We start from the raw sequence: 15,408 nt of genomic DNA, 5'->3' as shown, positions 1-15,408 counted from the left end.
TCAACTTCAAACATTGATCCTGAGTAAGGGCGGGAAAAGAAAAAAGAGGGAGAGCAAGAATAGAAACATATGAAAACAGTCTCAGAGGGATAAGGCATGACTGAAAAAGAACCTACAAGAAGAGTGAGATGAAGACACAGGAAATACTGTTTGGTGGGAAAAAAGGCATGTGGTGGAATCAGAAGCTGGCAGATTTGATATCCACAATGCAGGAAATAGGCAGAAGCGTGTGCTCCTAAGTAAACATTTGTCCCCTGTACTTGATACTTATATTATTTTTACAAATTACGCACTGAGCAGCATCACCAAAACCCAATCACAGGCAGGCCAGAGTTCCGAGCTTTGTTGAGCTTTGCTGGACTCACCTGGCCTTTGCCCTTAAATGCATGATCATTAGGATACACAGACCCGCATGCAGAGCTCCAGGCGGACATGTGAGCTTCCTGTCAAAAGAGCCACCAAAAATCATTTATTGCACTGATTTCAGCCAATCTCGCAGGCCTAGCCAGGCAGGGCGAAGAAAACATCAATTTCATGTATTCCGAACTTTAGGATCTCCCAGGGAATTGAACTGCAGCAGAGAAAAGATGAGAAACATGACAGAGGGGAGATGATCTACAGCTGCAACAAACGCACAAGAAACAACTCCAAGCCTCCCGAGGTCTGAGAGATCACACCTTGGGACAAGGTCAACGTATTTTAAGAAAATGAAGCTGTCACTGTGATGTCGCTCAAGCAATTTCAAGGCGTATGTTGCTGAGGTAATTGGGCGCTGCTCTGAGCCCATGGATAGTTAAAATACAAGGTCTGGCTGGATTTTTTCCTCACACAGGACCTCAGGTTATACAAAAGTTGGCTTGATGTGTCAAAGTGTATAACTGTTTTACATTTACAAAGTGCCTCAGTCGCTGTCTCATGAGCATCACAATGGCAATACCGCAGGGCGGGGTGCGTGGTATGTGGTGGATGGAGCAGACTGCGTAGTGATTGGCTGCCATTTCCCACATATTTTATAATTCTGATGAGAGAGGTAACTGTTGCTGTGACAGCATTCTGAATTAAGTCCTCACTTGTAATGGAGGCCATTGAATAATGAGCAACTTAAAGATGTGGTTTAGCAAGAAACTTGATCCACGTTACTCATTCAATATAAATCAAATCTATATCAGGAACCAATTGCTCAGATTCCATACTTTGAGTCTCTTTCATTGCCTTTCGAATGCTGGTGCATTTTATTCTCCTAGCCCACTGATAGTCGGGTCTTTTGTGTATGCAACTATATAAAGTTTAAGTGCAAATGGACAAAGTTTTATTTCATGTTTTATGCTCTTGTCCCTACGCATGCTCTTCATTGTTTACATATTAGAGTCAAAACAGAACTTTGCTATGTGGCATTCAATAAGTTTGTCTTTGTTCAATAGGTTCCAGTCAAAGGAGAGGCAAATGAGACTGTCTGAAAAAGATAATTGAGGGGCTCTTCTGAAAAAGGTACTTATGAGCCCTTGTCACTTCCAGTCAAGATATTATAAAAAAAAATTAATGGAAAATAACATTTTTTGAAACAGTGGACCCATGAAATAAGTTTAAATGAATCAACTGAAGAAGTCACATTTCTTAAGACTCTTGGTTTTCTCTAAGAAATTATTTTGAAAATGAATGGTGCAGGGTACATTTGAAAGCATATTGGGCCTTTCCATCTGGCTATTGTTGAGGTGATAGGCCAATTAATGAAGGATCTGGGAATAAACTATCACCTGTATGGCGTTGACACCCACTTATCCCTCTGACTCATTCATGAGTCTTTTCTGTATATACCCTTGGATAAAGAGCCAACACCTTAAAATCAATGGGCTAAGAACTGATTTCCTTTCCCACTCTTCAGGTACTGTGCACTATGTGAAAAAGCATGATTAAATGCTCTTTAAAAATGTTGAATTCAGCTCAAACTTAAGGCAGGAGAAAGTCAGTAGGCTTTCTAGACAACAAGAATGAGAACTAAGAGGTTCATGTAAGGAGCATATCAAAAGGAGGTTTAGACCAACAAACCTTTACACTACCTGTTGAGGACCTCAAACTTGTGGTGTAATTACTAGTGTATTCACTAGTACTCTCCTCAATAATTGTGTTAATGTTCTACCAAATTGTCTGCCCAAAAAGGGACTGCTCCACTAAAAGCAGTACTACCCACAGCAAATAATTAGGCGGCTATTCACAAATGTAGAGTTACAGGTGAGTAAATCCACATGTGTAAATTTATTGTTAGACTTCGTAGTACATTTACTACTTTTGGCTAGTCAATATTTACAAGTGTAACTGTACTACAAAGTGTAGACTTACATGTAACCGACCCCTGAAACCAGGGTTTGGAGCCAAATTTACAAGTGTATAGTTATGTAATAACTCTTCAGGTATAGGCAGAGCTCTTCCCTGCCATGGGGTGGAGATCTCCTCATCAAAATTTATAAGGAAAAGAAAAATGTTTATTAACTTTGAAAAACAAAATAACAAAAATAATTTGATTTTAAATGTTAATTTGAAATTATGTAGATTATTATATTTATTAAGTTTAGAACTACATTAATAAACACTACAGCACTATTAACTACATTTTGAAATAAATATTTAATACATGTATTATTAAATATAATAGATTAAATAAAATACAATTTTTTAAAAAAGATTTAATAAATGAAATGAACATATTTGTAAAGATGTATTAAAATAATCCCACCTAAAGTAAAATGTTTATTTAATATGTATTAAACATTACTAAAAAGTATGTATAAAAGAAATTTAGGCGAAAAAAATAATTAAAAAATTCAAATAAAGTCACATTCATGACTAAAAATTAAAATAGTATTAATTTGTTTTAGAATAAACTACTCTTTTGTATTCAAATGTAATTTTTAACATCAAATGCAATTTTAGAAATAGAAATAATAAAATTACTTACCCTAATACTTTGAAAGAGGTTCTATTTTAAGTCCTCTATTATTTTCAAAGGCAGTGTGCTGTGATTGGTGTTGTGTTGTGCTAGACTTACTCCAGGTCTGAGTTGTTTTGAGTCATTTTGGCATTAGTAAATGAAAAAGTGCAGTTTGTGAATAGGGATGGGGTTGCTCTTTGTAGGTGGGTGTATGTCTCTCCCTAAAAAACCCTCTCTAGTCCTCCCTTAAACTCTCCTTTCTCCTCCCTAAACACCTCCCATTTAGCACAAGCCGCAATGGAAAGTAAACACTTTGCGACCGACGTGCAGGTGGTCCCCTCATAATAATGGTAGCGGTACTGCCAACTCCTTGTCCGCCTGTCCGACCGGCATCGTAATGAGGGTCTTAGTCTCTGATACACCCAGATACAATTATTTTATGTTCAGTCTGGACTCCCTAGATAAGCTCTGAATATAAGGATGGTGTGCCTATAAAGCAGTCTATATATCATGTAAGGCACGTCTAATGCACCCAGGTACCTAGCTGTTACTCCACCCAGACCCAGATACCGCTAACCCCATTGTTTCTAGAAACACAAGTTTTAGTTTAGCATTAAATATTCCTTGTTTGGGATTTCCTTTCTATTCACTAACCCATAACCACATTGCAGTTCGAAATACCTCTGCAATTGGAAAAGCATGAAGAGGAAGAATGTATAATTAACCAATTTCAGCTAGGAAATAAAAATTAGACACTGAAAGATAAGTATGTATCAAAACTCCAAAACAAATATCCACCAAAGAACAAATAACAGAAGAGGAGCATCCCAGCATGTGGTTTGTTACCATGCACCCAACAATAATATGTTTTTTACACAATATTTCAGCATTATGTTTGCAAAGAAAAAGGATGCCTAAGAGGTGCAATTTGACCTCCTCAAATAAACCACGCTTTGAATGATTAAGTTATCAAAACCTAATCCTCTTTCACACCTTTAAAATGGACACTTTTCAGAATCACACATTCGATAAACCTTTCTCTAAACCATATAGGACATACATGTTTGGGGCTTAAATTGTAAATTACTGTATGAGATTTGTTGCAGTTTGGATGGAATTTACACTAAGCAGATCATAGGTGAAAACTCGAGTACAAGCTGCACTCAAGCGGATGGATCTTAAGTTCCGGGCAAAGGTTTAACATCAACAAATCAACAGTACATCAATAAAAGTGGAGCACATTAGGCCCCACAAGAAAAAGAATAGTAGATTTGCAAACCATGAAGGTTTATTAGAAGGTTAGCAAAGTTTCAACCTCAAATCATTCAATTAGTCATAAATCGATGATCAAAAAAAATAATTGTATTGGTCAGTATAATTCAAAGCTATTCAAAGTAGCAAATACAAAGACAAACTATTTAAAGTTGTCTTAAGCGAATCCAGTGAGTTTTTACTTTCCCCTGAAAGGAGATTACTGAACATTCTTAACTATAAGGAAACTAGGAAATTCATGACAGAAGTCAAGCAGGTGTCAGCAAATAAAGCCTCTAAAAGACAGACTCCAATAAAGATTCAGTCAGGCAAGTGAGAATGGATTTGCTCAGGAGTCTAACTCTTTTGAGCAGGAACAAAGTGAGGCATCTGATCTCAAAAGAGTGTAAAGGAGCCTCTGCATCTAACTAGCTCAGCAATGCACAATTAAAACATACACTTTCCAACAAGATGCAACACTGCCTATGATTCTAAAGGAGAGAAGGCCAATTGGGATTGAACGTTTAACAGTATCTTGGTTTCCGCCCTCTTCGCAGCAATCAAACAAAGGAAATTGTAGCTGCATGGCCTTCAAGAGATATCTCATAGCAGGGTGATTGTGGTCAGCATCTCCCAGTCACAGGGGAAGAAATTCACTTTTCATTTTCGAGGGAAAACATACAGATGAACATTTCTCACAGAAACCAAAACATTTGTAAGATTTTTCGTAACTCAAACTACTGCAGCTAGACTCCTAAAAAGATAAACACAGCAGCCAAAAGTACTTTGTCATGTTAGCAATTAAATTGGAGCCTACATTACCTCAGTCGCAGCTCCTCGAGGGAATGCTGCGGGCGGTGGGGCAGGGGATGGGCAGGGTGAGGGGTAGTAAACTTCGGCATACGGTCGACCGGAGTTAAGTACATAAATAAAATAATAAAATAAATTACATTGCGCACGCTGCAATGCAAATGGCGTTGCAGCGCGCGCAATGTAATTTGTTATATTTATTTATTTATTTATGTATGTACTTAACTCCGGTCGGCCGTATGCCGGAGTTTACTACCCCATACCCTGCCCCTCCCCCACCCACCCTGCAGCACTCCCTCGAGGAGCCGCGACTGCATTACCTATAGCTAACTTAACATGAACATCATCAATTATGGTCAACTTTAACATGTAAATCACACTATATGTATTTGTATGTGCACTGCAGATTAGCGTATAAGTTAAGCAAAACGAAAAAGAGTAACATTGCTGAATTTTAAGCGATTTATTCACTAATTACCTGAAAATACTGTGTATAGAACACGATGAAAAGTAATCATTTTTTGTAGATATGTTCTGATTTTTTATGCATACATTTTTGTCAATAAGTGTGTTCCAGAATCATATGATGTACTCTGTCATTTGAAGATTGCGGAAACTGTAGCGAATCAGTTGAGAAAAGGGGTTGGAATCCAGGAGGACAGTGGTTTCACTCGAAGTTGTACTGAAATAAATGTAAAGTATGGAGCGACTGAGGTAACTGTCACCGGTCCTTTCTTTTGAAAAGAATGTATTCCTGAAGAAGTAATCATCCTTTGAACATCCGAGGCCATCACCAAAGCCCACTCCAAAATATGCCCTCTTGCGGTTTGACCTGGGCTGGTGATTGCCCCTTAATCGCTCACACAGGCCTACTCTACTCTGCCGTGCATAAAACTCCATTCCCCTGCTCCTTCAGCAAAAAAATCTAAAACAAAGGGATCCGAAATGAGACTTTGTGAGGCCTCTTGTGACTATACCATCATCCCATCAAATTTACAAAGGGAAAGAGCTTATTAACACTGGTGTGAAAAAACTAAGCTCCGGCATGATCAAGAGTGCCAAAGATATCACAGGACGTTTGCATCATACCCCTATAGCATGTCCATTTTAGTAATATGACTGGTATGATGGGATTTTGCAGTCATGGGATTTTCCGCCCAATCATGGATTTGGCTAATTGCCACATACAATATGTGTATCATCTGCAAATTTCATTAACAAAATGTTTCAAGCTCAAACGTATCAAAAGTAACTAAAAATGCAGCAACATGTGTTGCCACATACTGGAAGGCCCTTCACAAAGGTTCACTGGTCACCTTTCTGTTGCTTATTTATATATTTGGGTGTCAAAGTGTTATCAATGAGGTGAAACCTTTACCTAAATATTGTAAGCATGTGTAAAATTGCTCAAAAAAGAGGTAATGTAACGCCGCATAATTTGCCTTTTCTTGCCGCATAATCTGGTCCTCCCCATACAGTGGTCCATGATATGACTCATAACACCCACTGCAATTGTGTACAAGCAGTCGGATGAAGCTGATGCGCGCGCCAAATGCGCTGTAGGCATCATGTGCTTATTGTCAGGCCAGTTAGCATATTATTACTTTTCAAATTATCGCGGAAAAAAAATCAGGCTTTATTACAAGATAATTCCTCTGATTCCCACATTATCATTTGTTCCCTTTGATGCATGCCAATTAGGATGTGTGTTCCAGCCCTCCCTCCGAGGTCCCCCAGCATCATTAGGCCCTGCTGGGAGCACAGCTGCGGCTGGCTTTGCAAGTGGCATGTGGAATCCTGCTCTCTTGTTGTCAGTTTAGGTAGGGGCGAATGAAAGTAATAATGATAGATTAATGGACCAGAGAAACGACCGGTTAAGCAATGGTCTGCAGTCAAAACTAGCGAGTAGGCACTTCGAACGGTCCTTGTGTTTGCCATCAGCACAGTGGTCGAGCATGGCATTACATAATCTCAACGGAAGAAAAAGCAAAATGGCTTCACATGAAATTAACAGTGCACAGCGACCCTTGACCCTGTCCTCAGGCAGGTCACTCCCCCTCGCCGCACAGCTCCACCAGTGCTGCGTTCTACCCCTGCTGCCTGTCACCGCCGCAGGTTCGAGGCCCCTCCGCCACGGTAGCCCGGTACTGCCTTTTTGTTCACTGCTTGCCTTTTTTATTTTTCTGACTGTATAATTGTGTGCCCCTTGTTTTTTGTACCGTTTGCTCCTTATTGCTCCTTTTCTTTCTGTGCCCCCTTTTTGCTTTCTGTTTCCCAGCTCCACCGTTCCCGCCGCTGCATCCCCTGCAGCCCCCTCCCCCTGAAAACCCATTCGCCACCCCGCTCCCGCCTCCCAGCTGTTCCTCCCTCCCACCTACCCTTATATGGCAGCCGCTACGCGGTGAGGAGAGTGACCCTTGACCCAGTCCTCAGGCAGGTCGCCCCCCCTCGCCGCACAGCTCCACCAGTGCTGTGTTCTACCCCTGCTGCCTGTCACCGCCGCTGCCGCAGGTTCGAGGCCCCTCCGCCTTGGTAGCCCGGTACTGCCTTTTTGTTCACTGCTTGCCTATTTTATTTTTCTGACTGTATAATTGTGTGCCCCTTGTTTTTTGTACATTTTGCTCCTTATTGCCCATTTTCTTTCTGTGCCCCATTTTTTGCTTTCTGTTTCCCAGCTCCGCCGTTCCTGCTGCTGCATCCCCTGCGGCCCGCCCCCCTGAACACCCATTCGCCGCCCCGCTTCCACCTCCCAGCTGCTCCTCCCTCCCAACTACAATTATATGGCGGCTGCGCAGCGGCTGTGCAGCAGACGCGTGCAGCGGGCGTGCCGATGGCATGCTGAAGGCGCACCTAAGGCAAGCCCATCTGCGCCTGTCCTCACTTGGACCGTGCCCAGTGCCAGACCCCCTGGCCCCCACGAACACCACAACTCCTGACGCCACTACAACGCCAGCACCCTCCATGCACTCAACGCCGGATGATCACACACCTGCTGCCTGGCCGCCCCGAAACGCACCCAAGGGCCCTTCTCCTGCTGGAACTGCAGCTTCACCAGCATCCGGCCCGCCAACCCACCGACCTGAAAAGAACCCAACTACCTCAGATGCATTCTCAACATCCGCTCCGCCTGCAAACACGCCATTGAACTCTGAGACTTACTCGACTCAACCTCCCCAGACGTTGCCTTCCTGACGGAGACATGGCTGAACCCCTCCTCGGCACCCGACATCGCCATAGCCAACCCGGAAGGCTACAAGATCACCCACAGGGACTGCACCAACAGAGTAGGTGGAGGAATCGCCATCATCCACAGGAACACTCTCAGAGTCTCGATCAACACCGACGACACCCTCAGCACCGCCAAACACCTGCACTTCCAGATCCACAGTGACCCCAACACCACCCTCAGAGGAACCCTCGTCTATAGACCCCCGGACCCCGACCACAATTCAGCGACTCCATCGCCGACTTCGTCAGCACACACGCCCTCGCCTCCATGGACTACATCCTCCTCGGGGATCTGAATTTCCACCTCGAGAACAACAACGACACTAACTCCACCACCGTGATTGACAACCTAGCCAACCTCGAACTCAGACAACTCGTCACAACACCCACCCACTCTGCCGCCCACACGCTTTACCCCATCTTCTCCACAAGCCCACACGTCTCCTTGAACCACACCACCGAACTCCATTGGACCGACCATCGCTGCATCCACTTCACCTTCCGGAAACCCACCACATCACCACCACACCCAACAGATGCCTTGCCGCTCCTGGAGCAAAGTCACCGAAGACCAGCTAATCACCACCCTCGCCCAGATCACACCTGTTGACCCCATCGCCCCCGACACCGCCACCCGCAACCTCAGACAGTGGATCGACAACTGCGCCAACACCCTCGCCCTGTCCAAGAAACCCTCCAACAGTCGCACCTGCAAGAAAGCCAGCTGGTTCACTGAAGACCTCCGGGCCTCCAAGCAAACCTGCCGAAAGCTGGAGAAGAACTGGCTCCATGAACGAACACCGGACAGCTACGCAGCCCACAAGAATTCTACCCGTTGACACCATCACCTCATCAGATACGCCAAAAGGGCCTCCTTCAAAGACCACCTAGACAACAACGCACACAACAGCAAAGAGCTATTCAACATCGTGAAGGAACTCTCCAACCCCAGCTCCAACACCAATGACATCCAACCTTCACAAGACCTGTGCGACTCACTGGCCGCCTTCTTCCATCGCAAGATCACAGACATCCACGACAGCTTCAACGCCAAGACCACCCAGACAACCACTGAGACCTCCGCCCCCACGACCACCATCCGCACCAACCGCCTGCTCTCCTGGACCAACATCAACGACGACGACACCATCAAGATCATGAACACCATCCACTCCAGATCTCCGTGCACACACCACATCTTCAACAAAGCCAGCACCGCCATCGCACCCCATGTCCGGAAAGCCATCAACATCTCATTCGAGACAGCAACCTTCCTGGAGAGCTGGAAGCACGCTGAGATCAACACCTTACTCAAGAAACCCAAGGCAGACCCCAAGGGCCTCAAGAACGTCCGGCCCATCTCCCTGCTCCCGTTCCCAGCGAAGGTAATCGAGAAGACCGTCAACAAACAACTGACCTGCTACCTTGAGGAGAACAGCATCCTGGACCCATTCCAGTCCGGGTTCCGCAGCAACCACAGCACCGAAACTGCCCTCATCGCCACCACCGATGACATCAGGACCCTACTAGACAATGGAGAAACTGCGGCCCTCATCCTCCTGGACCTGTCAGCTGCCTTCCACACAGTCTGCCACCGCACACTACGAACATGCCTCCATGACGCCGGGATCCAAGAGAAGGCCCTGGACTGGACCACCTCCTTCCTCTCCGGCAGAACACAGAGTGTCCGCCTCGCCCCCTTCCGCTCCAAAGCCACCGAGATCATCTGCGGCGTCCCCCAGGGCTCATCCCTCAGCCCAACGCTGTTCAACATCTACATGGCACCGCTCGCTCACGTTGCCCGACTGCACGACCTCAACATCATCTCCTACGCAGATGACACCCAGCTGTTCCTCTCCCTCACCAGGGACCCCCACACTGCCAAAACCAACCTCCACGAAGGAATGAAGGCCGTCGCCGAATGGTTGAGGAACAGCCGACTGAAGCTGAACTCGGACAAGACGGAGGTCCTCATCCTCGGATCCACCCCTTCAGCCTGGGACAACTCCTGGTGGCCGACCGCACTGGAACAGCTCCAACACCCACCAACCACGCACGCAACCTAGGGGTCATCCTCGACTCCACCCTCTCCATGACTAAGCAGGTCAACGCCATCTCTTCCTCCTGCTTCAACACCCTCCGCATGCTCCGCAAGATCTACAAGTGGATCCTCACCAAAATGAGAAGAACGGTCACCCAGGCCCTCTTAAGCAGCAGGTTGGACTACGGAAACGCCCTCTACACAGGAGCCTCGGCCAAACTCCTGACACGGCTTCAACGCATCCAGAACGCCTCTGCACGCCTGATCCTCGACATCCCTCGCCGCAGCCAAATCACATCCCACCTGAGAGACCTGCACTGTCTCCCCGTCAACAAGAGGATAACCTTCAAGCTCCTCACCCACGCACACAAGGCACTCCACAACACCGGACCAGCATACCTCAACAGACGAGTCAGCTTCTACACCCCCACCCGCCAGCTCCGCTCCGCTCCGCCGACCTCACCCTCACCACAGTCCCCCGCATCCAAAGAGCGACCTCCGGTGGCAAATCGTTCTCGCACCTCGCCGCCAAGACCTGGAATACCCTCCCCATCCACCTACGGCAGACCCAAGACCTACTTACCTTCAGAAGACTCCTCAAGACCTGGCTTTTCGAGCAATAGCAGCATTCACCACCCCCCAGCGCCTTGAGACCCTAACGGGTAAGTAGTGCGCTTTACAAATGCTATGATTGATTGATTGATTGATTGATTGATTGATTGATTGATTGATTGAAGTTAACAGTGAAATTAACTCTAGGAGCTGCTTGACGCTTCTGGTCCAACGCTTCCGTTATGAAGAGGATTAGTTTGGCCACAACACCACGTTTTTGTACCTTCTGAGAGCAATACAACATACGATAATAACGATTGTGGCATTAATGCCATTACTCCAGTGTACCAATGTTATCGACCTTAGCAGCATGAAGAGCTAGATGTATTACTGAGTGTGAGAAATAAAGATGTTTCTTTGGGGGAGGTGTGTAGATGGCTTGTCCCTGCCTGAAAAGGCAGATGAGGATTAAAATGTTGGAATGGAACGCGATTTAGAGCAATTACCAATAGCTGGGATTCATTCAAGTACAAAATATTATTGATGTTTTCTTTGACTATTTTCAAATAATTGGAAATAGCACTGGACAGGTCGAAATATATTAGGAGGTGCACAAGAGGTACTAAAATGCTACAAAGACAGTCTGGTGTGAAGGCCAGGACCGGCACAAGTGGGGAGCAGCAGGTGATGTTTTCCCCCAGGCCCCTGTCACTGCTAAATCTGCTCATTCATATTCCGAAGAAGGCAGGCAACCATAGCCGCCACTAGGTATCGTCGTAAACTCAGAGAAGGGCTTCAGATCATAATTTTGTGACATGAGTCCCACAAAATCTTCTGACAAGTCCTCAACAGGCTCCCTCAGCATGTCTCACATTGCATGTATGGAATCACTTCGGATCAAACAGCACACTACAAAAATGCCTGGAGTGTGTTCTGGTGCGAATATTAGGTTTGCATTTCAATTAATTGTCTTGTTCTCCAGAAAGGATGTCGGAAAATTCCCTCCAATATATTTATTTAAGAGTTTTACAGAGCACTGTATGACTAACGTTTATTGATAGTTCGAAAGGAAATTTCATCGTTATTGTACATAAAACAATCACGGTAAAAGGATAAACAATTAGATTAAAATATACCACATTGACACACTTATAAAACAGTAATGAATGCTAAATGTAAAAGCATTACCCCGGGTGTAGTGGGTGTAGCAGGGCTACGCAGAGGGCCACGGAGTCGATAACAAACTCCGTGGAACTCCGTGGAGCTCTGCTACACCACCCGCCTCCCACCTGCCCTATTAACAATTACTTACAACTGTTAAAAAACGTCTTCAAGTAAATAAAAAAACACCTTACCTGCAGCGTCCCCAGGCTGCCCTCCTCCTCTTCATCGCATTCTCTGTGAAAACTGTGCATGCGCATTTCTCACGAGAAATTCAAGCTCGCCTTGCTGATGAAGGGTAATACCCAGAAACCGGTCCCAGGATGCTTTTTTCCCAGTCCAGGGAGGACCTGGCTTGGCAGTTCGGTCTGGACTGTTCCCATGAGGCACAGGGTCAAGACTGATTTGCATATGGCTGGGTCTAAACTGGGGTGGCATGGTGCACAAAAGAAAGATGGATTTACCCCAGATCTCTTGACTGGGGGAGAATGTATGATTTATTCAGCATTCCGTCGATCATTTGTTTGCGTAAGGCTTTCACACACCGTCAGAAGACCACGTAGGATGTACCACCACCATTGCCTCCTTCTCTAGCCTGGTTACACCTGAAGCTTTTGTACAGCCTGGAGTAAGAGTGCATGGGGTGACAGGAGCAGCCAATGCTTGCAGCCTGGCTTAGCTGCCACAACAATGGAGTCATTAGGCAGGCTTTGAGGCTGGAGTGGTGCTCGTGACGCTTTCAAAGCCACCTCACAGAAATGGGCTTCAATATTTCATGCCCATATTTTCTTGCATTTGGGAAGTGGTCATTTTTTCAATATTATTTTTAGAATATATATGTTTTCCATGCTCGCTATGCAATAAACGACCAAATAACTGCAGAAGTGTCCCGTGAGTGCTTTCCCGAGTTCTTGATGTGACTGGGACTGAGCGCGCATATATATATATATATATATATATATATATATATATATATATATATATATATATTCACTGAAAAAAACCATAGGTTTCACACATGTTATAGTTAGCTGGACATTTTACTGATAAAAAACCAATGAAATTCCCCCGTTATAGTTAGTGCAGGCAACTATAACTCACGCGACCGCAATCCTCTGCTGATGCTAATACTGTATTTAGACACTTATTTGCCCATGTCTTCTTCCATTAAATTTTAGCTATACATATATTACAAATATTTTTTTTTCATAAAGACACATATGTCATCAGCAGAGGATTGCGGTCGCGTGAGTTATAGTTGCCTGCACTAACTATAACGGGGGAATTTCATTGGTTTTTTATCAGTAAAATGTCCAGCTAACTATAACATGTGTGAAACCTATGGTTTTTTCAGTGAATTTGCAAGGTTTTTTAAATGCTAATTCCTAACTATAACGTGTGTGAAACATATGGTTTTTTCAGTGAATTTGTGCGGTTTTTTAAATGCTAAGTTACTTTACGCCATTCGTGGCGTGCGCGCCCACTTAACGCAGTTTGTTCCGTGTGCGCACGATGCGCTTCGCGCACCGTGCGCGCACAGTGAGCACGCAGTGCGCTTCGCGCACCGCGCGCCCACTTTACGCAGTTAGTGCCGTGCACGCTGGGTGGGCACGCGGTGCCCACGTTACGCTGGATGGGCCATGTACGCACGGTGCGCTTCGCGCACTGTGCGCGCATGGAGGACATATTATGCGCTTCGTTGTGAAAGGTATTGTTTGATTTTTTGTTGTGCAATGGTGCACTATTATGTCATGCACAAATGGTGCCCTTCGGGCACCATTTGCACACGGGGTGTGGAGAATATGGATATTTTTTTGGGGGGGGATTTTTTTTACCGTACGCGTACGGTAAGCGTAATCGGCGATTTTTCGAAAAATATTAAAATTGCATTTTTGCCCTTGGGGGTTCTTTGAGGACACCTCCATCAAGGCTAGGTGGTTGGGAGCAGTCTAAACAGTCCCTTTATATGTTTTTTGCCTTTGTTTTTCTTCCACCCCCTCAGAGTGCGAGATAGAAAATGGCGGCCGCCGCTTCCTGGTTTCGACCGATTCGAATGTTTACTAAGATCTAACAGCCAATCAGAATCGCGCTCGCGCAGGTCACCGTACGCGTACGGTAAGCGCACGGTAAGCGCACCGTAAGCTGGCTCAGATATATATATTGATTTAAAGGCTATTTTCTCAGAATCTACTGAACTGATTTACACCAAACCTACAAAAGGCACTTCCTTGACCTGTAGACTACCTCTCTGCCAAATTTCAAGGAACTCTGTTCAGCCGTTCGGGCTGTAGCTGTGTCTAAAGGTCCTATGGAAAAATGCATGGGAAAAACGCGTTTTGGGACCCCCCTTTTATCTCAGCCCCCGCTTGACGAATCCCCCCGAGACTTTCAGGGTAGGAGCGGAGCGTAGCGCCCCATTAGTTTTTTAAAATTTCGCGAGGATTCGTCGACCGGCGCCAAAGTTATTCAAAATAGAATGTTGCGGTTTTCCTATGGAAACAGGGTCCTAACTATAACTACCCACTGGCGACCGCCAGTAGGTAATATATATATATATATATATATATATATATATATATATATATATATATATTATCTACTGGCGGTCGCCAGTAGATAGTTATAGTTAGGACCTTGTTTCCATAGGAAATCTCAAAATTCTATTTTGAATAACTTTGGCGCCGGTTGACGAATCCTCTCGAAATTTTCAAAACTAATGGGGCGCACCGCTCAGCTCCTACCCTGAAAGTCTTGGGGTGATTCGTCAAGCGGGGGTCGAGAAAAAGGGAGGGTCCCAAAACGCGTTTTCCCCATGCATTTTTGCATAGGACCTTTAGTCGCAGCTACAGCCCGAACGGCTGAACAGAATTACTTGAAATTTGGCAGAGAGGTAGCCATAAGGTCAAGGAAGTGCCTTTCGCAGGTATGGTGTAAATCTGTTCGGTATTTCCCGAGAAAATAGCATTTAAAAGCATAACAATATCTATACGCGCGCAGGGTGCGCACACTGTGCAAGCCCTGTGCGCGCACCCTGCCGTGCGCGAGCGTAATTCTGATTGGTTGTTAGATGTCAGTAAACATTCGAATCGCTCGACAACAACTTCATAAGGCAATTGGCAGCTTTACCGACTGGCACCCCTCTTCTCCCACTCAGATTAGATTTGGGCCTAAGGCCGATTTCCGAGGAGTTGGGTCTTAACCCCATAACTTTTTGGTGTAAAATATGGAGCTCGCCGGAACTTTTTAACTATAGAGCTGAGCTGTTAGAGATTTTGCGTTTTCCCAAAACTGCACATATCCCATGGCTAAGATATATTAAGCAAACTTGCGAGTTACTAGGTAGACCGGAATTGTGGTCCGATCCAGGGATTGCATGTCCCAGGATCTCATGTAAATCCATCTCTAAGGCTTATTATGAGCATCATTTACGCGCTGCAAT

The sequence above is a fragment of the Triturus cristatus genome, chromosome 7 (genome assembly GCF_964204655.1).
Source record: "Triturus cristatus chromosome 7, aTriCri1.1, whole genome shotgun sequence".
Classification (NCBI taxonomy): Eukaryota; Metazoa; Chordata; class Amphibia; order Caudata; family Salamandridae; genus Triturus; species Triturus cristatus.
The sequence above is the reverse complement of the archived record's forward strand: the minus strand, read 5'-3'. Positions refer to the sequence as shown.